The 25,317-nt window shown below is 40.6% G+C and overlaps 1 long non-coding RNA gene across 1 annotated transcript; it reads right to left on the minus strand.

Annotated features, from left to right (window-relative positions):
* Positions 1-1,710: 1,710 nt before the first annotated feature.
* LOC135262694 (uncharacterized) lies at positions 1,711-24,018 on the minus strand. Its single transcript, XR_010332293.1, has 3 exons — positions 23,862-24,018; positions 6,529-6,608; positions 1,711-3,271 (listed from the first exon to the last, which is right to left on the minus strand). It is a non-coding gene; the product is annotated as an uncharacterized LOC135262694 (long non-coding RNA).
* Positions 24,019-25,317: the final 1,299 nt, after the last annotated feature.

Consider the following 25,317-nt stretch of genomic DNA (forward strand, 5'->3'; position numbering starts at 1 on the left):
ACCTTATGTGTCATATTTATGTGTAAATCTTGTATTGTCTCGTTAAAAAATGAATGACTGCAAATCTCTATGCCAAAAGCTCAGGGCCTGGATGTAATCTTACAGCAATATAATCTGTCCTCAAGTTTGTGCACCCACATTTAAAGTGTTACAAAAGTGCTTTAGTCCAAATTGACTGAAAAACACACAATGTTGTTTGTGGAATAGCAATACTTTACTGGGTGTATGGACATGACTGCATAATATGGTCTTTAAAAAAAATGTTATCCTTTTCTGTAAAACTATAGCTGTTACTGCACTGCCTGCATTAAATAGCTTATTTCCTCGGCTGAATAACAAAACACTGCGTGACACGATGGACTAAAAAAAAACATTTAAAAATTGAAACGTTGTGTAAGTCGCTCTGGATAAGAGCGTCTGCTAAATGCCTGTAATGTAATGTAATGTAATGTAATGAAACACACACACACAAGCTGTTCCATGCAGCAGTTGCATTCAGCACAGCGCGTGCTCCCGGGAAAGCCGCCAATCATTGCCAGAGCGGAATCGCTGCAGTCTGATTCGCTGTCCTGGCAGGGAAGCAGTCTGGTTTCTCATAAATGGGAGCGTTCGCTAACACAGGCTAATGTTACATTACATAACTCAGCACTGAGCAGGCTGTTGCCAAGTAGGACACTGGCAGCTCGGGGTTGAGAATATGTCATTATGACCCCCTCCACGCGCCTGTTTCTCGGAAGTGGACCCAATTCCTCACTGCAGACACTCTGCTCAGACACACCTCCCAGTACAGAATGCCCAGGGACAGCCGATGACTCCTTGGGTGGCAAGAAGACAGGCAGGAGGTTGCATTTCAGTGCTCTGTGTGGGAGACAATTCTTCTTAAAACTTGGCCCTCGGCCATCGGATGTTTTTGGCCGGACAGCAACAGCAAACGCGAATGTCTGTGACTGAGTGAGTGAGTGACTGGGTGGAGTGATGAAGTCAAGTTGGTCGGCCGGATCACGTGTGTTAGGTCCAGCCCATATACTAGGTTTTAACCTGGTCTTTTAAAGTTAAAAAAGCCAGACACTCTAATCACGAAAGCCGCACGCTCCAGCCAGCGTGTGCAACACAGTGAATGCCAAACATCCAGCAAATCTATTTTTATGTAAATAGGTCAAGTAAACCTACAAAGTGACCCACGCATAGCTACCCACGCATAACTACCCACACATTGTTACGAGATCTGCTTAAATAGCTTGTAACAATGAATTCACAGCAACACTGTTGGTAGTCTTGGTTGGGTTCACAGGTAATTGTTTTCTTCTTCCATGCGCTTTGTTTTGTTTTACTATAGTGTTATTGTCCTGTGTTGCCTTGGTGATTCACAAAGTCTGTTATGTTTACTGTACGATGGCTGATTGACCATGTTTGCCACCCGGCTTCAATAAAGCCTTAAATAAATAAAGCCCTATTTTGTGTGTGTGTGTGTGTGTGTGTGAAGACAGCAGACACAGGTGTGTGGGAAGGAAGGACCGGTACAATACGCACGTGAGAAGTGAGTAAGAAACAGGTGGCGCTGAAAATGTTTCAACCTGTTACTTATTGAGATTTTATTGGAGAACATCTTTAATAATTCATCCAGGTGTCTTCCTAGAGGAAGATAGTACTAAATTGATCCGTCAAAGCAGGCAGCTAGTCAGATAAATGTCTAATAGTGTATTATTTTTTTTTTTTTTTTTACAGGTTGTCACTAAAAAAGAAAATCTATATTGTTATTTTTCTTAATGACCCACTGGTCAGTGTGTTAAATATGCCACTTGGAGCTCACTGTAGTCATCGACCCTTTGAAGAGCAGGTTTTTCTGGGAATGCTTTTTTTTCCAGAATTCTAAAATTGTACAGCAATCCAGAATGCCATTGCAAATTGAAACACACAAAAGTACAATGCAAGCTTTTTAACATAAATGCAATTTATTTAATATGTTAAATGAGACAAATGCATGTTGATCAGTGTAAGTGTACCCAACACTAAACAATTATTCTTACACCATCCTAAACGAAATCTTCAGAGAGAATTTGGTTTGAAAGATACTATGAATTAAAATGAAAGTTTTACTGAAATCATGTTACAGTGCATATATTACATGCATTAAAAATGGACATGACCTTGTTGCTGAAATTTATTTCATCCAAATATGAATATGTAATTTATACATTTTTTGTAAGCATGAAAACATATATAGCCAATGAAAATTCATCTCGTATACATAACAAAAAAAAAGGAAAACAAGTACAAATACAGTATTTGGCTCATAAATTATTCAGCATACAGTATGTTCTTTTGGACAAATAATGAACATTCATAAGCTCAGATATTCAAGTTGGTGCATGCATTCGGCATGTGATTGAAACCATGCGTCACTGAAATCACATGAAAAATATGAGTATGCTGGCGAAGCGTATTTAATTAGATTTTTTAAAGGGGAATTGCACTTTATAACACTTCTGCTCATGACTGATAATGTCCTTCTAATGAATGTGTCGCCCTTCCATTTTTCATTATGTTATGTTAGGATGCATATCATTGCACGACTTCTGATGTGGGCATACCTGCAGACAATAACATTAGGTTGGTCGTAGACCTAGTGTTGCATTTCTACTAGCTAGCGAAACCGAAAATGTCTGAGGACAAAGGAGATTTTGTTTTTGATCATGGAATTGTTATACAAAGTTGCATCGGGTGGAAAACTATGAAAATGTGCTTTCAGGTCAAGTTGAATGGGGGCATTATAACAACCAGGCACAATGCACCTCATTATTACACCGATATTGCATCAAACAAAAGCTAGCAGACGTTAGTTTGTTTGATTTCAACGCTACGTTAACAGAATGTTTTGCTTTGCTTCTTCTCGATTTTCCACTAAACGAAATCAAAGAAGAAGTAAAAACCGGAAACCATACTACTATGTGGACTTGCGCTAAAAAAAGGTCTTTGTTTCTAACGTTAGGCATTTAAAATGAAATAACTAATCGAAAAATGAAGGGTGACATTCATTAGAAGGACAATATCAGTCATGAGAAGCAGAAGTGTTCAATTCCCCTTTAATAATGAAATCTCTTTCACAAAGAATTCTCGATCAGACCTCCCATAATTATTTTTATAGGGACATTTTGTAGGTTACATAATAATGTCATATAACGAGAGAGCTGTTATAAGGTAATGTGTAAGTTTGACATACTGTTCTTCAGAGAGTGAGGCTTGGGGTCTTGATCCCTGGTCCCAGTAAGACCTATGTACAAGAAACAGAACATTTGACACTGTATTTTTAGCGTGTGTGTGTGTGTGTGTGTGTGTGTGTGTGCGTGTCTGTGCATGCGTGCGTGTGTGTATGTGTGTGTATATGTGTGTGTGTGCATGTATGTTAAACTGAATGTAATATTTATACTGGTAGCATGATTGACGTACGGCAACTGTAAAATAAACCTTCACAGAGACATAGAGAACGTGGGTACTTTCTAATCGCCTTTGCATCTGGAGCACACAGGGTTAACAGTCGCGATTATTGCATTTCTTTCTCACCCTCCCAGCTGTAACAATCCATACATACACCTGGAATTTGAGGCAAAATTCCTCAATCACAGAGTAGCAGATCTAGTAACAGACATTCACAACGAACACCTATGATTGCATATCCTTTCTTTTCCAGTCTTAATTCTGATAACACAGGCCTCTCACTATGACTACACACCCTTGGCTTTGCAGTGGTGCAGAGCAGCCACGGCTGTAGCCTTACTGCCACTGACAGTTGACAGAAGGAGTGGGGGGTGAGGGGGGGAGCAATTGCAGACTGGGGGGGGTTGGCCTCTGACTATCACGCATGGATGAAACACTGCTAAAATATCTGTAATGTAATGTTTACCCATTAGTGCTGTTTGTATTGATACGCATATCAAATATTTAACGGCTTACGCGGTTTGTGTACCGAGGTTGAGCTACACCATTTTCTTAAAGGTGTCTGCATACTTATAGTACAGATATGGCACTCCGCTTATAAAGTACTGTAAGATTGAAGAAACTTGACAGGTCATGATGAGTTAATTCAAATTGTTACTTTAGCATTAGCTTTAGCATTTGAAATGGCTAATTTATAGCAAGACATGAAAGCAAAATAAAAAAACTGATTTTTTATTTTTTTTAATCTCAAAAGAAAACTTTTGGTACTTAACATATTTGCAAAAAAAGTGCACATTTAACGCAAGTAAAGAAATTGTAAGCATTGGTCCTAGAAGGAGGGTGAACCAGCTGTGAATCTTGATATTGTTACAGGAGATTAGTGATTAGTCTCAGTGATTTGATTCACATTCACTTCTGTTGAATCCTTGAGTAAGAGATTAGGGCGTAATTAATGTGTTATCTCTTACTCAATAATACAACAGAAGTGAACATGAATCAAATCACTGAGACTAATCACTAATTAAGCTCATTTTTTGGTAACTGACATGTATAGAATTAGGGGATTAATAACACTAGTGTCCCGATTAAACATGGGGCAACTTATTATTATTTTTATTTTTTTTATCTCATGATGCCTTTTGGTCTTTAGATCTGCAGTTCCACTCTTAGTTACTTCAGTATTCTGCCATTGGCTGAAGTTGAAGCACTAAAACCACTCCAAGGAGAACAGTGCAGATCTGGTCAGCGCCTGATGAAGTTGAAGAACTAAAACCACTCCACGGAGAACAGTCCAGATCTGGTCAGCTCCTGATGAAGTTGAAGAACTAAAATCACTCCACGGAGAACAGTGCAGATTTGGTCAGCTCCTGATGAAGTTGAAGCACTAAAACCACTCCACGGAGAACAGTGCAGATTTGGTCAGCGCCTGATTTGGATTGTGTCACGGCCATGAGCATGTGCTCTCTGAAAGCTTGTTGGCTAAACTTGCTGTGTTTTTACTGATATAGAGCCATGGATCCTGTCATCATACTTTAATTAATCAAACCTTCTTATGTCAGAACATTTCAATAATAACTTTTGGTGTTGGTTTATAGTTACAATACATATTTACTATCTGATCTGAAGAAAACAATAATAATTACAGGATAATTGCATTTTTTTTTTTTTGCAACTTCACTATGATTTCCATTAGATCTCCAATAGAGGGAACAGACTCTGAAAGATCTGAGGTAAAAACCCTGGGCCACACACTGCTGATTCTCAGCCAGTTTCAATTGCAGTCACGCCTACACCCTGCACTAGTTTCCGCCACAGGCTACCCACAAACAATGCAGTTCCCAGACACACAGGGAACAAGGGGACCAAACAGCTGAATTCTGAATTTTCATGCTGTACTCGTCATTTTTGATATTTGGAGGTTCATGTCCCTGACTGTTAACGTGTCACTTTAAGGCAGCGATGTCCAAGCTGATGAGAAAGGGCCAGTGTGGACGTAGGCTTTTGCATCCCAGCACTAAGGCACCTGGGTCTAATTATCAAGTTCTCGATTGAAGAACATGATTCGATCATTCATTTAATCAGGTATACTATTGCTAGGCTAGAGACCTGCACCCACTTTTCGGATCATGTTGGACACCTCTGATTTAAGGGACGTGACCATCTTTCTAAAGGACCAGGTCAAATGACTTTAGTTACCTGACAAATTATTTAACTGATTAACAAGTCTTGACTTTAGAAAAAAACAAAAAAAAAAAAACAAAGAAAAACATTATAGAGGTTTGCGTGGCCTTGAACCTTCCTTGGAGCGACATTAAATCCATTATAACAACTCTGGAAAAATGGTGGGAAAAAAAAACAAAAAACAGACCCTACCAAGATCAAGCCGGCTGCTGCACTGACAGAACTGCAAAGCTCATTGGCTGAAATTAAAGAAACTATCCTGTGATCACCAACCACAGATCTGGCCTCTTTGAGAGAGTCAAACACAGAAGTGACGTCTGGAAAAAAAGTCAACATTAAGTCATGCCCAATGTTTGCCAAAAGTCATGTGACACACGAGAACTCCTGGAAGAATATTTTGTGGTCCGATGAGGCTAAACTTCAGCTCTTTGGCATGGCGGGCAAACTGCTATGTTTTGGACGAACCAAACGCAGTGCGTTGCTCGGGAAACAGCATCCCTACTGTCGAGCATAGTTGCCAAGGCAGCATCATCCTATGGGTTTTGCTTTCTAGCAAGTGGAACTGGTAAGCGTGTTGCCATCGAGGATGAGGTGGATGATACTAAATGTAGGCAAATCCTCGGGGAGAACCTGTTTCAGCTTGCTAGAGATCCGCATTGAAGGGGGCAAAGACTCATAAAAATAAATTATTTTATTACACGACAATGACCCAAATCATATAGTAAAAACTACAAAGCAATGGCTTAAAAAACATTGTTACAAGCCCAGTTTTGTTGTATTTTTTATACAACAAAAAAAAATGCACCAAAGGCCAGTTCCTTCCCTTATTATGTATGAATGAATGAATCATTGCATTTATACAGCACTTTTCCGAACACTCAAAGTGCTTTACAGTGATGAGTGGGAACTCACCTCACCCACCACCAATGTGTAGCCCCCACCTGGGTGATGCACGACAGCCATTTTGCGCCAGAACGCTCACCGCATATCAGCTGAGGTAGAGAGGAGAACATTTAAGCCATTAAATCAGGATGATGGGTGAGGCGAGAGAGCCAGGCTGGGAATTTAGCCAGAACACCGGGGAACCCACTACTCTTTGCGACAAGTGTCATGGGGTCTTTAATGACCATAGTGAGTCAGGATCTTGGTTTAACATCTCATCAAAGATGAAATAAGTTTACTGTAGTGCCTTAGTACACTTCAGGTCTGGCACATCATTAGACACCTATGAAAGGACCCATGTGTAAATTATTACATTACAATAAATATAATCAGCACATGGACAAGCAGTCAGGGAGATGAATTTAGTAGAACTTCTGGCAATCACTGGTGACGAAAGCCAGCAGCATTCTAAAATTCCACCTCTCTGCATTTGTCACAAAAGTCTACCGTGCAATCAAAAAATAAATAAATATATACAATAATTCATATCTATTCAACAATCATGTCCAGATGCTTACATTTCAGTTACAACCACTTTTCATGACATGTAAAAGCCCCGTGACAATGTTTATTTTCAAATTCGTCTAAAATTAATGGTACCCATATTCAAGGCCTTGTCTTAATTTGAAATGAAATCGTGAACAGGGATCCCCAGATGGATTGCATAAGGCAGACATGAATGGGGGGTTTTCTTCATCCTAGAAGAACCCCGGGCCCTTTGACGTCAGAACATGCGTACTTCTAACATATTTTGGGCTCTGTATCATTTGGGTATTTGAAGTCACAAGACTGGGATGTTTAAAATAATAATAATAATAATAATAATAATTAAATAAAAAAAAAAGTTTTCTGTATTTGGCTCAGACAGGGCAAAGAATGCTGCTAGCTGCTGGCATGCTATCCAGAAACTACTGTGCGGTAAGCTGCTCTCCTGCCAGGACCTGTCCGGGACGGTTGCCCAAGGCGATCAGATTTCCAGGATAAATAGTCGCTTTTCCACTGAGTGTCAAACCTGAGACCCGAGGAGCGCAGGCAGGAGAAATAAACGCCCCGAGCAGCGCTAATCAGATCTAAAGATAAAGGTAAAGTTTTCCCCCCACCCCCCCCTCTCCCTCTCTCTCTCTCTCCCTCTCCTTCTCTCTCACACACACACACACACACACACTCTCTCTCTCCCTCTCCTTCTCTGTCACACACATACACAAGTCACACAACTCACTCTCTCACACACACAACTCTCTCTCCCTCTCTCTCTCTCTCTCCCTCCCTCTCTCTCTCACACACACACAACTCTCTCCCTCTCCTTCTCTATCACACACATACACAAGTCACACAACTCACTCTCTCACACACACAACTCTCTCTCCCTTTCTCTCTCTCTCTCTCTCACACACACACACACACACACAACTCACTCTCTCAATCTTTTTCACCAACACACACACACACACACACAACTCACTCTCTCACTCTCAATCTCTCAAACACACACACACCTCTCCCTTTCTCTCTCACACACACACACATCCTGCATTGCTACAGTTGTACTATTTTTCCTTCCTCTTTCCCTTCATTTCTCTCTCCCTCCCTCCCTCCCTCCCTCCCACCATCGCACACTCTCAGAAACACTCATATCATCATTAAATGAATAAAATTGCTAAAGTGCAATGTACTTTAAAATGCACTTAAAAGGTTAGTACATGTGCCAGGTATATGATCACATAAAGGTAACATAAAAGGTACATATTCCAGAATGCATTAATGTATATATTTTTAATTGACATACTATGTTACAGCTATATGAAAGAATTCTGAAGAATTTGGTATTAGGGATATACTTTATGGGAGATTTTTTTAAATGCAACGAGAACATTTTTACTTCGACGTGCAGCGTATGACGCCGTAAGGGAACATTTTTATCTTCCTTTTTTTGTGATAAAATGTTTTTCATTTATACTGTTGAATGTTGGCAATGGTGTTGTTTTTCTTCAGGTCTATCCTTCCTTTTTGTCAAATCCAGTATATTTTTCCTGTTCAGAGAACTTAATTAAAACATTATTTTCCCGTCCCAAATTTTTTATTTTTTTTATTTTCTTGTTCGGCGCTAGATCGCAATAGATTTGTCTACTCCGGAATCACACCGCAGCCAGTGTAAAAAAAAGCAGAAAGACACGACCATCGGCAAACGGAAACTGAGGAAATGCGATTGCGACGTCCGTGCGTTTCTCTCGACCTGCCGGGAGCAGAACTCAGGCCCGGAGCGGGCTTGAGGAATTCTCCCAGACATGCGGACCTCACCTCAAAGTGACAGGGCACACTAAATATGGTCCATAACCCTGTCGTGGATGAGCCCAAGAACACAACATTTAGGGTCAAGATGGATTTTGACCCGATAACATGGGGAGATACAGTATCTTTTCGGTTTGTGTGGGAATGTGAGGAATCTAGTTCTTCGTATCTGAGGTGGAGTGAAAAACCGGACGCCTGTCTCTGGCTGGTGATCACCGCGATTGTATAGCCCTGAACAAGTTACACGCACATTCATTTAATTGCTCTAATTGTCTTTTTTTCTGTCATTACTGATCAGACAGAAATGTCATTTCTTTATTTACGTTACAGTACCTTAGGAAAATATTCATGTATTTATATATACGCTCACCGGCCACGTCATTAGGTAACAGGAGTGGCACCCGGGTTGGTCCGGGTTTGAGTTACTGTTGCCTTTCTATCAACTCGAACCACTCTGGCTATTCTCCTCTGACCTCTGCCATCAACAAGGCATTTTCGCCCAGAGAACTGCTGCTCACTTGATATTTTCTCTTTTTCGGATCATTCTCCGTAAACCCTAGAGATGGTTGGGCGTGAAAATCCCAGTAGATCAGCAGTTTCTGAAATAGTCAAACCAGCCCGTCTGGCACCAACAACCACGCCACGTTCAAAGTCACTTAAATCACCTTTCTTCCCCATTCTGATGCTTGGTTTGAACTTCAGCTCGTCTTGACCATGTCTACATGCCTAAATGCATTGAGTTGCTGCCACGTGATTGGCTGATTAGATATTTGCGTTAACGGGTGCAGTTTGCAGTTTAACAGGTGTACCTATTGAAGTGGGCGGTGAGTGTATACACACATTATATATATATATAATCCAGTGTGTACCCCTGTGTATTCATTCCATATGGCCATATCGCCTTAGATTGCCCCGACCCTCTGGGTCAAATGGCCAGAGGAGTCTTGCCCTGTCTCGTATTCTTATTATTTCACTACCGTCCTATGACCTAATTGTGCCGACAGTTGCAGCCACTTCAAGGCCAGATGAGAAGAAACAGCGGAGAGTAGTGTTCAGAGATGGGCGAGGCGCAGCTGGTGGATACATTCTTTGAGCATGACCGACGTTGCGGGGGATTCTGATCGCAGCCAATAAAAGATGAACGTATCGGGTTGGCTCAATCAGAACCAGAGCCCTTTGGACTTTAAATGGTGCATTTCTCGGAACCGGCGAGCCCGGTGGACAAGGGCTTGGATGTACATAAAAGGGGAAACGGGACAGGACTTCTGACATTACTCAAATCTCCGTGACTAGTAGAGGAAGAGGCGAGTCATCCACAACCTGAACCAGGCACGGAGGAACTGTGAATTTCACTGACGAGCATTTTTTATTGCAGGTTTATGCTGCGTCTTAAAATTTACAGCATAAACAGGCCAAGGCTGGGTGTACAGGTCAGGGAAAATATGGGCTAACTGGACCGTCACAGCGCCGTAGTTGAAAATCAGGGAAAACTGAAAAAGAGCGACAAATCACGGATCAAGGGTTAAAAAATAAATAAATAAATAAAAATTGAATTTAACTAAATAAAATTACTAAATTATCTCATGCACTGTAGGGGGAAATTATTAAAATAACATGCACAACTGTAGCCTTCTAGTAGCCAAACAAGCGCTTGAAGTTTCAGAATTAATGAGCAGTTGCATTGATAGGCTGGTGCATTTAATCAATCAATTTTGTCCATCAAGGAAATAAAAAGCGTGTTTTCGTAGTTGTTGAAGTAAAACAAAAAAAACATTTTTTTTTTAAAGCCAGGTACTTCCTACGTTATTGACCAGAGCTGTATTTTGGGTAATTCCCTCTCTCTGTCAGCAATGATGTGGGCTTAACACGAGGATACAAGGCGCCAAAAAGTCCGCGCAAGAGCACTTGCGAAAAAAAAACCGTTTTGACAATGGGACTGCCATAAGCCGTCATGGACTTGACGGGAACGCGCCTTCCAGTTCCCCAGTCCAGAGAGTGAGATTCGATTCAGCCAGAGTTCTCCTGGACCGCACCGGAGGTGCCGTCCCGCTGTACACACATTGGTTAATAGATTGTCTCTCATAATTGTTGCCTCAGGCTCAATAACTAATTATAATTATTTGCACTTTACATAGTGCTTTTCTCACTATGGTGACGGTGACTCAAAGCGCTACGCAGTGATGAGGGGGAATCTCGCCTCAACCGCCGCCAAAGTCCAATGCCCACCAAGATGACGGATGGCGGCCATTTTGCCACACTCACCACACATCAGCTGAGGTGAAAAGGGTAAGTTTTTATTTAAAAAAAAAAAAAATAATAATAATCATCAGGGGATGATTGGGTGGCAAGCTGAGGGAGCCGGGGAACCACCTTCTCGTTGCGATGAGTGTCACAGGATCTTTAATGATCACAATGAATCACAACCTCAGTTCAACTTCTCATCCGAAAAATGGCGTCTCCTACAACAGTGTGACCATCGCCAGGCATTGAGGTTTATTTGGCCAGAGGGGAAATCACCCCCTACCCCCAGCAACACTTGCAGCAGCAACTTACTCAGGAGGTCTCCCTGCCAAGTACTAACCAAAGCCAAACCTGTTTGACGTATTTTCTTTGGCTCTCATTTCTTTGATTATCGACCAAACGGCTAGTTTCAGTGCTCATCTTCATCATTCAGGAGCCTGTTGATTCACCGCAATCTTTAATTTGATCAGTTTAAAAAAAAAAACTTTTTTTAACTTCTCTTTATGTAATTTGCAATCTAGCACAAATGCGAATATGGGGTATTTAATTCTCCATGGCATACGTAGCTATTTGTGGCTTTAAAGACATTAAATGACCCCTCAGTACCGAAAAAGTGTTATTAAGTTAAAGCTTGTTAAAACCGTGGATTGTGCTGTTGTGGCTGGAACTAAAATGGGCACACTCTGGGGTCCACAGGATCGAGTCTGAGAACCACAGCCACTAGTTTAGCTCAATGTACCTAGTTAGGCTAATACGATCACGTTAGTTTTTATTTGGCAGGACTGTTTTTGCCTGATTTTGATTAGGCAAATGTGATTTCAGTGCTAGTTTGTACTTGGCAGGATTGTTTGTTTGTTTGCTTAACAGGTTACTCTACAGGGTTGGAGTCCTGATCCATGTGGTCACTTCTGGCACTACGATCTTTACTTCACTCTAGTGTGTTTCTTTTGCATCTCTGCACCTTGAACTAATGCACTTGTTGTACGTCGCTCTGGATAAGAGCTTCTGCTAAATGCCTGTAATGTAATGTAATGTAATAATGGTGCGTGACGACAGGGCTGCCGGCAGACTGAGAGAAATGTGACTCACAGTTATCTGTCTTACATGACAGGACATCCCCCGCTGAAATCCCTCCAAATAACCAAATGTCTGACATAGCTGTGACCCCCGTGCCCACACCGCATCAACAGCCCCGATCTACAACGGTTTCAGAAGAGGGTAACTCAGGAGGTACTTTCCAACAACCACACAAGCTTGAAAATGGCCACATTAACATCCTCTTTAAGACATGTTTACATTTACATTTAAAGCTAGGCATTACTGTACATTACATTACAGGCATCTAGCAGGAGCTCTTATCCAGAGCAACTTCCACAAGTTTTATGTAGCATTTACATTGCATCCATTTACACAGCTGGATATATACTGAAGCAATGCAGGTTAGGTACCTTGCTCAGGGGTACAACAGCAGTGTCCTACCCAGGAATCAAACCAGTGACCTTTAGGTTACAAGACTAGTAACCTAACCCAACAGTGAAGTATGTTGGGCTAACCATTATATTATAGCTGTTACTAATTCACCTAGTGTGTAAACACATAAAGCAATGGAAAAAATTGCACATTTGATTGCACATTTACACAATAAAGCCAGTGTAATTGATGATAAATGCATAAACTTGTTAATGTTTAAGCACTTTAACTGTAAAATGACATCATATTACCCTTACAGCACATGGCTAAAAATAATAAAGATCACATAATAAAATAAAGATAAAATATCAAGTATGTTTCTGCTGGTATGAGCATGCATAGGTAATAGTGTCGATATTATGTAACTTTTGCCTTAAACAGTCTGTTTGGAAATGCCTTGTCTTGTGTTGATAAACTGAACGATCGTGGGTAACTCCCTATAATTTATCGCTCGCAAACAGAGCAGAGAGAGAAGAGTTAGGTACTTCCCTAACTTTGACCCAGTGACGTTGCGCTCCCTGGTCTCGATTCGTTGGCACAGGCACAAACAGGCTGCTTAAACAACAACATCAGAGAAGGCTCAGCGAAGGCTGAAAAACAGCATTTAAAAAAAAAAAAAAAAAGTTTTATGTGTATTGTACCAATCAGAAATAAAGCCCGCCCCCACCAATTTCCCTGTGGTGACCATTGTAGAACACACACACACACACACACACACAATGGCCACCTGCCGAATTTGGCATGTCTACAAAAACGTATAGCAGCGGGGGGAGGAGGGAGTGGTGGAGAGCTCTGGGGAGATGCTGCTGACAGCTCTCCCTAGTGGCTGTAAAAGATATGCTCTTATTGCAGCCCAAGAGGCCATTTGTAATTTAATACATGTTTTTACTACCTTTTTATTGTAGTCCTAAACTTTCAGTTCAATAGTCCAACAGTCCAACAATGGCATTGATAAATCCATAGACCTCTCACTACCCATAAAACCATCTGTGAAGAGCCACATGTATTAACAGAGCCACAGTGTCAACAGCCCATGCTCTTACAGTTGACATATGAACTCCAGGTTTTCTAACTAGAACTTGGTCATCAGGTTTTCTTCTTTCTAAAAACAGACTCTCAGTGCGTCACATTGCCAGATTAACCATATATTTAAAATAGCTTCCCTTGAAAGTAGGACACTAAAAACAATAAGAATGACTAACTGTCATTTTACGTCCCAGAAAACAACAACATGGTTTACCTGGACAAAAAATATACACACTATAATATGAAATGATAACCATAACGTCTGGCTCCAAGCAAAAGTACAGCTTGGTAACTGATTAGTATCAAGTGTTATGGTCAGTTAGGACCAAAATTTTCATTTTGGCCATGCACACCAGTGGCAAGTTTTGAACACTGATGTTTAGAAGACCATCATGCCGCCAGTGAAATATTAAGGTAGGGCTTAGATGTCGTGCTGCTGCTTTGTGTGTGCTGGTAATGGTGGTCTTATAGAAGTCAATGGAACCAATGGAACTCCAGTGGGTCCAATACCCCTGGATTCAAGATGTCAAAAAAAAAATATATATTTTGGACACATTGTCATATAATATCACACAGTGTTGGCTCTAGCCTACATAATAATCCATCCGTTCATCCATTATCTAACCCCACTTATTCCTGGTCAGGGTCATGGGAGGGGGATACAATTAAAAAAAAAAAACCAAACCAAACATCAACAATTTTTGAATACTAAAATTAAAATGAATGTAAAAAAAAAATTTTTTTATTTTATTTTAACAACTCATATTTCTTCAGAGGCACAAAATAGTCTTAAGCCAACCAACATTTTCCAGGAGATCTACCATTCTGTAGGTTTTCATTTCAACGCTAATTTGGCACACCTGACTTTTCTCATTAGCAGCTCATTGGGATCTGTAGCTGTTGAATGAGTCGTGCTTTGTTAGTGTTGAGATTAAAACATACAGGACAGTACACCTTCAGGAACAGGGTTGGGCAGCCCTTGCTCTAGCTGTTGAATGCGGCGTGCTTTGTTAGTGTTGCAGTGAAAACCTACAGGACGGTACGTGCCCAGGAACAGGGCTGGTTGCCACGGTCCTAAGCAGAGAATAAAAAAGTAAAAATAAACACACTTGTCTATTTGTAAAGCACAAAGGTGGTATCTCATAACAAATGGGAGGGGTTATGGACAATATGGATTCTTTATTACCCTCACTGTGAAGCTTGATGTTAAATAAGTGGTTAAATAATAACTCACTATTGGGGAAATAGGGCACAATGGTAACAGAATCAACTGCCACCTTGCAGTCTTTATGACAACCTTACAAAACCCTATCCTGTCCTATCAGACACGGTAGACCTCCAGCACTGTGTATTGTACCGTCTCCATCCATGGTTGCTCACTCAACAAAGACTCATTTGGGATTTTCCTAAACATGAGGGGTAAGGGGTTTTGCGTTCACGGAATTGGGCTTTTGAAAGGCCGGAGGTCGTACTTCGCAGGTGCGGGCTGACGGCACCACACCCTTGAACCACAGCGCTTGTGTTTGTGATTCTCCAGCAGCAAAGCGATGGGTTGGGTGTTGTGCCGTCACCACGGACAAGAACGTGCGCCAGACAGAAAGAAAAGTTGATATGGAAAACAAATGGTGGAACACAGTTGGAGTCCATCGTTAACAGTAATTTTTTATCATTTCGTCCAAAAAGAGTGATGTTGGAAGCATGTTCGGCCAAAAACAAAGGTCAAGCTTAGTAACATCCTCTTCATGATCATATTAGATCATTAAGTTATGTGTTAACATTTGAGAAAACACTGGGGAAAGGTCATTCCCTAATGGCTTCCATTGCTTACTGCTTGACAATGAGGTGGAAAAACTGGCATAAAGTGGAAATAAATTAGCTTGATATGTTGTGCCACAAGGCATGAAAGAATGCTTGAGACAGCAGGAGCCAAAACGATCAGTTTAGCCAGGATGAAGAAAACTTTAAGCAGCGTAAATCAGAGGCATAGGTACTGCTTGGCTGAGTGTTTCTACCAGGCGCAGGGTACAGTAACTACATGTATGTCTATTGTAAGTATGACATCTACTTTAAAAAAAATAACAAATAAACTAAACTAAACTAAACACATCAGACCTGCACCAAATACCTGCCAAGTTATTCACTTTGGTACAGAATTATGTAAACTAATATGGTTTTAAACATTGGTTGAAGTAACGTGAACAAAAAACACTTGAATGGCATATGTGGCCTGTAGAGCAGTGACCCCATGCTCTCGTTACCAGCTCATTGCAAGTTGCAATGCCCTATATAACAATAAAGTACATTGCCCTTAAAGTTAAAATTGAGCACAATACACAGCAAATTTGTGATTAGTGAGGGCTTCCTTTGAAAGAAAAAAAAAATGTTTTCCCTCAAAATATACCTCAGATGGATACAAGAATATATGAATTTATGTATGAATTTTTGTTTTATTATTTTCCCCATGTATTTCATCCCAATTTGGAAGAACCAGTCACAAAAAATAATAATAATGTAGGCGCTCTGAGATCTGTAGAGGCCAGTTCATCAGCCAACTATGGTGCTGTCTGGGTTCTAGCTAATTAAATTGATTATTGCCACCGACTGCCCAGGAATTTAACTCACCTGGAGTCCGAAGGTTTAAATCAGTCCCTGACTAGAGGGTAAGAATGAAAACCAGCAGCACAACCGGCCCTGAGGCCGGACATCTGCAGAGACCAATTCATCAGCCAGTGACAGTATGGTGCGATCCGGATTCAAATTCCATAGTCCAGGTTTTGCATGTCGCTATGGTCAGTAAGAACAAATATCTGAAGCAGATGTGTCATTGGCCAAGCTTTTGAGGAAGCTTACGATAACATTTTAGATGATTCTGTGCTTTCCCAACAGTTTGGGGAAGGACCTTTCCTGTTTCGGCATGACAAAGCTCCCGGGCACACACAAGGTCCATATAGAAATGGTTTTGTTGAGAATGGTGTGGAAGAACTTGACTGGCCTGCACAGAGCCCTGACCTGAACCCCATCCAACACCTTCAGGATCAATTCGAAAAGCCAACTGTGAGCCAGGCCTAATTGCCCAATCAGTGCCCAAACTCACTAATGCTCTTCTGGCTGAATGGAAGGAAATCCCTGCAGCAATGCTCCAACATCTAGTATAAAGCCTTCCCATAAGAGTGGAGGTTGTTATAGCAGAAAACGGTGTACCAATTCCATATTAATGCCCATAATTTTGGGTGAAATGCTGGATGTCAGACATGTTTATATACTTCTGGCCATATAGAAAGGTGGGTGCTACACATTGGTGGTGGGTGAGGGGGGTTCCCACTCGTTACTGTAAAGTAAAAAAAAAAAAAAAAAAAAAAAAAAGAGTGCTATATAAACATAATGATTCATTCACATTTTAATGAGCTGTGCCTTCTAAACACACTTACAAATATATATATATCCTGTTAAAAAAAAATAAAACTAAGTTACATTACATTACAGGCATTTGGCAGACGCTCTTATCCAGAGCGACGTACAACAAAGTGTATTACCATAACCAGGAACAAGTATGACGAAACCCCTAGAGAGAAGTACCGGTCCAAGTACAGGGAACAACCGCATAGTTCAACTTGGACCCTGATGGTTAAACTGATTAACACTAACAACGAGAACGGCAACAACGCAATCTATGGAAAAATAAAAATAAATAAAAATACAAGTAGTCGTTAAGACAGGCGCATCAACTAAGTAACCTATGAAACAGCTGCCTAGTTACAACCCTAAGTTTAGTCATTTACAGGGGGGAAGGGAGGGATGGAGAGAGGTGCAGCCTGAAGAGGTGGGTCTTCAGTCGTCGTTTGAAATTGTTCACAGTCTCAGCTGTTCTGACCTCCACAGGGAGGTCATTCCACCATCGTGGGGCCAGAACAGACAGGAGACGTGTTCTGGAAGTGTGACATTGGTCTCGTGAGATTCTTACACGTCAGCTATCTGTGCTACAGTACGAGGCAGTCCTAGTGTTTCCTGGAAATGCAAGCAAGGCAGGGAATGGCTGGTTATGTCAGGTGGTTTGTTTGAAAGCCGACCACTTCCTCATAAGCTGCCTCAGAACTGGAATGCAATGCATTGTTTGTATGGCATATGCCTCTATTGTGATAACAGCAATTTAAAAAAAAAAAAAAAAAAAAAAAAAAACTACATGCATGAACATACCCGCCTATAGTGATAATGCACAAGTTATACTGGTTATTGAGTTTAAATAAGGACAGCTGCGCTTTAAAAAAAAATAAATGTAGCATGAAATAAACAGACATGTTGTGCGTCTAGATTCCTTAGTCAGCAAAAGTGAGACGCTTATAGGTGATTAAGTAAGTGTACGAAATGCACAGGTTTACAGGAAAGTGCAGTCACAAAGGTCATGTGATAAGAATTGGAGATTAAGATAATCTGCTTCAGGAGATTTGGAGGCAGAACAGCACTGTATACATGAAGTGCCCTAAAGTGACGTTCACTACAGATGTTTATAGTGAACTGCTTTTCAGGCACGCTCATCCATTGGAAATAATTTTCATACGGTATTATATGCATTGGAAAATTATGGATGCAAAACACGGACAAAACAGCAAAGGGATGTTTCATAAACAAGTTTAACCGATGTGGCTAACAGATTATACCAACCCTCTGGCAATAAAATAAACATATTGCGTTCAGAATCTCTAATCGAGGGCAAAAAACACAGCAGTTTGCTCTCAGTGGCGGGAACGGGAATAGCGCATCTTAATCCGGCGATGGGTTTCTCAACGCAGCCTCGCAGCGAGCTCGCCCCGTTTCCTATAAGTCACGTGACCTTCGCCGCCCATTCACAGAAAATAGCGCAACCGCGACAAACAAGGTGGGGCTTCAATAGAAAATTCCTGCCGTGGAATTTGACCTTGGTTGACTCGATTAACTGTACAGATCATGTCGTATCCTTATGGTTTCAAACTTTACCTCTTATCAAGCCTCTTATCAATGATGACACCTGGTTCAGTTTGCCTGATTTTTCCTTACAAACGGCGGTGAAACGGTGATTAAGGCACTCGCAGAATACGGTTGATGCAGTCAGCAATAAGAAAACATCTGACACTACCATTGCCAAATTGGTGTTTGAGGAAACGCAGACATATATACATTTTTACGAAAGTGTACAATTATTACATCCCCAGGAAGTTATCGGCAGTTGAGGGTCGTTAGTTATGCCGTCCAGAGCCTAGGCACCTGTTGACTTTTCAACGGGTAAGCGTGACCAACTAACCATGACGTTAAAATAGTCTCCAATGTGCAATATTAATCATGATTAATAACGATACAATTGATAATATTCTTGTTATGTCATAATATGCTTGTTATGTCCGCGACTACGGACCCCACCATGGAAATGTAGGCTAGCTTCCTCTGGAATTGCAGAGCGTCAGCAGGTCAAACAGGGCTGCTGACTCGCGCGCTTTTGGCGCGAGACGCACACGTTCGGGGCTCTGTCTTATGCTCTCACACTACCCGAACACGCCCGCCTCAAACTAAATAAAAAGACCGCAATTAAAAAGTCACTCCCTGATTAAACAAAATGCGCATCTGTGTGCCTCCCAAGTCAGGAACATGGACTGAAGTAAAAAAAAATAATAATAAAAAAAAGGTTTTACTCTTGCAGTTATTCAGCTAACTCATAGGACTCTACAGTTCTTCCATTTTAGGAACATTTTCTCCTTAAACGTGATGTGTGCTAACTTGAAAAATTATTTAGCAGCACATCTATTGATTGGGATGCATTATACTATTCTTAATTTTTTCAATTTAGGACCACATGTGCTCCTTGGAAACAATGTTGGCATAGAACCATGACTCAATAATCCTGCTTTGTGACACAGGCCTCCGGTCCGTCTTATTTATTTTTTGTGCCAGTGCCTATACGGATGCAACATATACTTCATCAAACCCTGTGTGGGTTTGATGAATTATTTAACCCCACGTAGCTACTACTCAGGAGCAGTGGCCAGCCACAGTGCAGCACCTGGCCACCAGCTCCAGTTCTGAGGCAAGGGCAATGACTGGAGTATACCTAATCTATTTTTAGCAGATGGGGGACCTAAGTAACTAATGCACCTACAATTTATACAATGCCTAAAGTGCACGAGGGCATTGCAGATGCTACAGGTAGACCTACTGTGGTGCACACTGGGTGACTTTTAGGACAGTTGTCTAACTTTGCAGATTACCTTAGCCACACGGAAGTAATCCTTGATCTCTTATTTTAGCACCGTAAACGCTTGCTCTGCATTAAAAAAGTCAAGATACAAATATGACTTAATGGATGGAAATCCGAGGAATCGCTATACAAGCTGCGCTGTAAGTTTTGAATTCGCTCCAGAAGAACGGAGAGAGAATATTATGTCCTCCGTCGACCCTGAAAAGACGGTGTCTCCATATTCTCGATCCACAGAGAACAGGTGACTGGAGAGACAGTGGAAAGCCCGTCGTTTCCCGAGCAGTTCGACTTCGAGCCGAATACTACAGGAGTATACGCATACCCCAGGGCTTGGGCCCATGAAAGAGTCCTGCATTCAGTGGACAATCCTGCATTCAGTGGACAATGTCTCAGCCAAATCTAAAACTCCAAAGCAAGGAAAACAACAAGAGGAGTGGCCTTTTTTTTTTTTGGGGGGGGGGGGGGGGTGCTACAGCTAAATATAAAATGTGCATAATAACTTCACTTCACTCAATTCTATGTGCCTGCTCGACCACTCCGCTCTGCAGCAGCAGGGCGTCTTGTAACCCCTCCCACCCGCCCAAAGGGATCACAGAGCTTCTCCACCCTAGCTCCCCAGTGGTGGAACGAACTCCCCGTCCCTCTCCGAACCTCCCCCTCACTATCCATCTTCCGCCGTGGCCTGAAGACTCATCTCTTCAGACTATACCTAGAATAACCACCACCATGCTGTGTATATATATATATATATATATATATATACATATTAAAAAAAAAAAAAAAAAAAAAAAAAAAAATACCCTTTTTTCCTTGTTACATGTTGCCCCATCCCTGCACTTCTTGGTAAATTGTATTTGTCCTAATACTCTAGCTTAATCTTCTGCCTAGTTTGGCTTTGCAGATGTTAGACCAGGATAGTGTTCATTGTTCTCAGCTAGAAATAGCTGTACAAAATAAGTAATTGTACCTTACTGAACCCGTGTTCAGCAGTTGTCTACGATCATGAAAATGCACTTCTTGTACGTCGCTTTGGATAAAAGCGTCTGCCAAATGAATGTAATGTAATGTAACTTCATCAATTATTATTTATTATTATTATTATAATAATGATAAAATCATAAAATGAAAAAATATATAGTAGCAGTACAAGTAACAGTATTTGTTATTTAATTTGTGTTACCCTAAAAAATGTTTTTTTTTTATGCATATAGGTCTGATAGCATGCATTTTTGACACTGTAAACCCCAAACTGACATTCTGACTCCAACACTTACTCTTCCAATCCACATCAAACATACTGAGACTTACTTTCCGGAGAGCGCCCTGTGAGAGCGCGGAGTCAAAAGGTCACATTCGTAGAAACTCATTACAAGCTCAAGTCAACCATTCACCCACACCCCCATAGGAGTGTGATGACAAACACCTGTTTCCAAGCCCACATCAAACTCCCAGACAAAAAAAAAAAAGAAACAAAAGAAAATTACAGAGGGTCGGTGTGAGGCCTCACTTTTTAAAGTGTTTTAGCGACATCTTGTGGATGTATAGTGTATTAATTTTTTGTGGACTGATCGCATTCAATCGGCCCGGTGTGCACAACTTTTTCAGCGATGACCCAAAGATATTAATCCATTCGTTTCGCGACCAAAAGTGGTGTGATTTTTATCAACAACTATTTTTAATTTGACAATTAATTGCTAACTAAATGAAAGGACAGTTACTGAAATTAGCAGGCAATTAATCACAGAAAGCACAGCCAGATTGACAGAATGTAAGGCTTTATCATAGCATGGGTAAAGTGCTTGACGCTACCAGACGGAATATTTATTCTCATTGACGTTAATCATTGTCAGTGAGTCCCTTTTTAATTAGTATCAGCCACTTATCCATTTCTCATTCTAACAAATTTCATATTTGTTTACACACTTGTTAAATGTCAAAAGCACACAAAGACTGGATCGCGATGATTAGGTAAAGCCAGTAACTACCCTTCCTTGTCTGAGAAAGAAGCAATCTATTTAGGTACAATTGGCGCCATCTCGTGGTATGAAGTAGGCATGACGAGTCAGTCAACATTAAAGCAGGCATTTACGTGTTAATATGAAATACACAGTCAAATGCAAAAAAAATAAAAAATAAAACATTTTTTAATTAGTTTTATATTTAGCATTTAATTGCACAAGCACAGAATAACTTTAATGAATACTAGCCAACACGTTTTCTTCCCCCATACAGGCCTTATTGCCTGTGATTGCGGTAAGCCGCACGATAACACGACCAAATGGATGGTGACATATTTGGCCGGCCGACGCACAGTTTGCGGACCGCTGACCTAAACAAGAACTTGCTAGCCAAACAAGAGCGTCAAGGTCAAGTATTATAAGCAGTTTGGCAGAGTGCAGTAAGGATTGCGTGGCTCGCCTCCAAGGTCGTCTTTATCTCAATATAAATAAATAGGTGCCGCCCAGAGCGCCGTGGGAATGCAGTGTTCGGAGTAAATCCGGGATAACTCAATGATTTCATGACCCAATATACATCTCCCCCTGTTTGTGCACCGCTGCAATAGGCTACCATATAAAACAATATTTATGTGTGCGGGTGTGTGTAAATACAGAGCGGTTAAAAATGTTAAATATTTTATAAACACACTTATAAATAGGCTGTTGGACCGCCACAGTTTAAAAAAAAAGAAAAAAGTTTTTAATTAATTTAATTTAAACTGCCACTTCTCTCTGCAGGCTGAAACTTGCTGCGAGTGTTTGCCTGTAATGTCTTGCTGATCAGACTAATGTGTTGGCACCTCAGTTCTGGAGTGGATCGACTTGCTTCTACACACAACTGACATTTTTCGGTTATGTCTCTTAGTTACGTGCTGACATCAACTTACACACCTTCCTTTCCATTGGTCACCGAAGCGCCCATCAAAAGTCAGTGCTTCCACTATCACTGCTCATTCAAAGTCACTGAGGTGTTCGTTGCCTTTTTGGGTACGCATAATCTGTAAGATTATAATACAATAACCAAGCCTTTAACGCAATTTTAGTGCGCGGCTGTGTACACGCTGGGGTGTTATTTGCTTAATTAATTGACAAATACCTGCATCTTCTTTGCATATACCAGGTGTGACTTATCTCATCAGAGAACGGCCGGTGTGGGTGCAGGTTTTTGTTTTAGCCCAGCCCAGCACTACGACACCTGATTCAGTTATTTAACTAATCATGGTCACCTGTCCTCAGTCGTTTTAGCGCTGGACTAAAACGAAAGCCTGCTCCCACACCGACCATTTTCGGATATGATTGGACACAGCTGGCCGAACAATGCACACCTCATTCACCAGCTAGGGATCTTTTTCAGTTGCTAATTAGTAGAATCAGTTGTGCCAAATAAGGGTTGAAATGAAAACGTACAGGACGGTAGATCTCCAGGAACAGGGTTGGGCAGCCCTTATTTGTACCGTTGGTTCTATATTTTATTTATTTTGTTCCATACCGTCACAAACCACATATTCCCACAACATATATAAATAAAGATAACACAAGATTATAATTATTGTGCAAGAACTCGTTTGGATAAATACGCTAAATGATAAATTATACACAAAAACTGTGCTTTGCGATTTCAGAAAAAAAAGTGTAACTGATGGTATCTAAAAACCTTCCATTTTAAAGATACACATTGTGCCACATTCTGAACTAAATATGTTGCTGAAATAAATGTGAAAATGTGAACAGTTACAGATGCCATTTCAACGTAAAATAAAGGAATTTGAGGACATAAAAGTTAGTTTATAGTTTCACTTTCGTATTTAAGATAATAGATTAACTTCGTGGAATAGCAGATTTAGATAAATCTAGATATAGCGAGATGTTAGAAAGTTATATAAACAGAAGTTTATTAAATTCTCTTCAAAAATGTCACGGCTAATGGTTTTTCTCTCACTTGTATCGAAGTGATATAAAACCATTCAGAAGCAATACTCTGAACAAATACAACAGCTAACGTATGAAAACCTTTCTCACATATTACTGTCTTATTCATAGTTTAAATTTGTACTCACTTAGAAAAGGAACATCATATAGTGCATGAATAAATCATCTCTTCATTTAAAATCCATTGGATAATCTTGTTGAAATTCATAAAAACAAAGAACCTTTAGCTTTGTTAGTACATGTATGGCCACGGTGCTGCATTGCTCCATTTAAGTTTTGCTTTCACTTTTTTACCCAATGTGCAATACGTTGCCAAGAAGGGGAGGAGTAATATGTGTTTAAACAACTGATAGTACTGGTCATTACTGATGAACTGCGAATGAACAGTTATTTTGCAGTGATTTTGTGTTGTACAGTACTGTACGAACACCGAACCTGACAGCTCATAAAAACGTATAGTAGGATGGCAGCTTGCACGTCACACCTTTGTTCTTATGGTTGTACCATTTATTCAATGAGATCATTTCCCCCAAGTTCCCCCAATTAATTAATTATTCAGTTGAGTTTTCTTTGATGCCTGCGGCCTTTAACTTTGATGTTATCCAACATTATGGGGGAGTCCACTGTTCCACCATCCCTCCAAATGTATAAAAAAGCAAAGTGGTCGATAAAGATTTTCGAACCTTAAAAAAGATGCGTGTCCCATTCGCTGTCATATGTACAGCTCTACATAATTAATGACCAGTTTGAAAGGTACAGCTAATTCCTCTGATCTGGTAGAAGAAAAAGAAAAAAAAAACAACTTTAAGTGTTTTCATTTTTTTGACACAATACAAGTGTCTTAAATGTATTGCAGGGAAAATTAAATTTTATCAAGTAGAATATTTGTCCTGAGAATAAGACCAGAGGCTCATGTCCCCTACAGAGGACAAAGAATAACTGGCATTTCTTGGGACAATATGAAACCTACAGTGTAAATTTAGCTTTGTAAGCTTTAATATGAGTTTAAGATAAAAATTATATAGCACTCAATACACTGCATAGCCTGTGATTCATGTATCTTTATCTCATGAAAATGTTTGAACAGCCAATTCAATGTAATTAAACAGTCATACAGCTTTCTATTGCGTGCATTGTCAGAATAAAAGTTTATGGAATGGAAAGTTATGGGCCTTTGTGTTTGTACGTCACAAAACAAATATATTAGTGGCCTATGGTGTTGACTTTTTGATATAAAATCTCATTGTTATATATAAGCGGAGGATGTTAGAACAAACACAACACTGCAGTGTACTGGATGTGTAGTGTAAAAATTATGCCTGTGTTATCATCTTTTGGCCAGTAGGTGGTGTAAGATTCAAAGTTGATGTGATCCACTTAAACAGTGGCTATTCAGTCTAGCCTGCCGCCTAGATTATTTCAGCCAACTTGTCACATTAGGACAGTGGAGGTCAGGAGCACAGCCGGTTCTGGGCACAGGCGATGAGGGCTGTCGACTCAGTCACCATCCATCTGGATGGCTGCCAAACCAGGGGGAAAAAAATAAAAATCTGCGTGTTGCACCCATGATAGTGGCCAACCGCC

Source organism: Anguilla rostrata, chromosome 9 (assembly GCF_018555375.3).
Source record: "Anguilla rostrata isolate EN2019 chromosome 9, ASM1855537v3, whole genome shotgun sequence".
Lineage (NCBI taxonomy): Eukaryota > Metazoa > Chordata > Actinopteri > Anguilliformes > Anguillidae > Anguilla > Anguilla rostrata.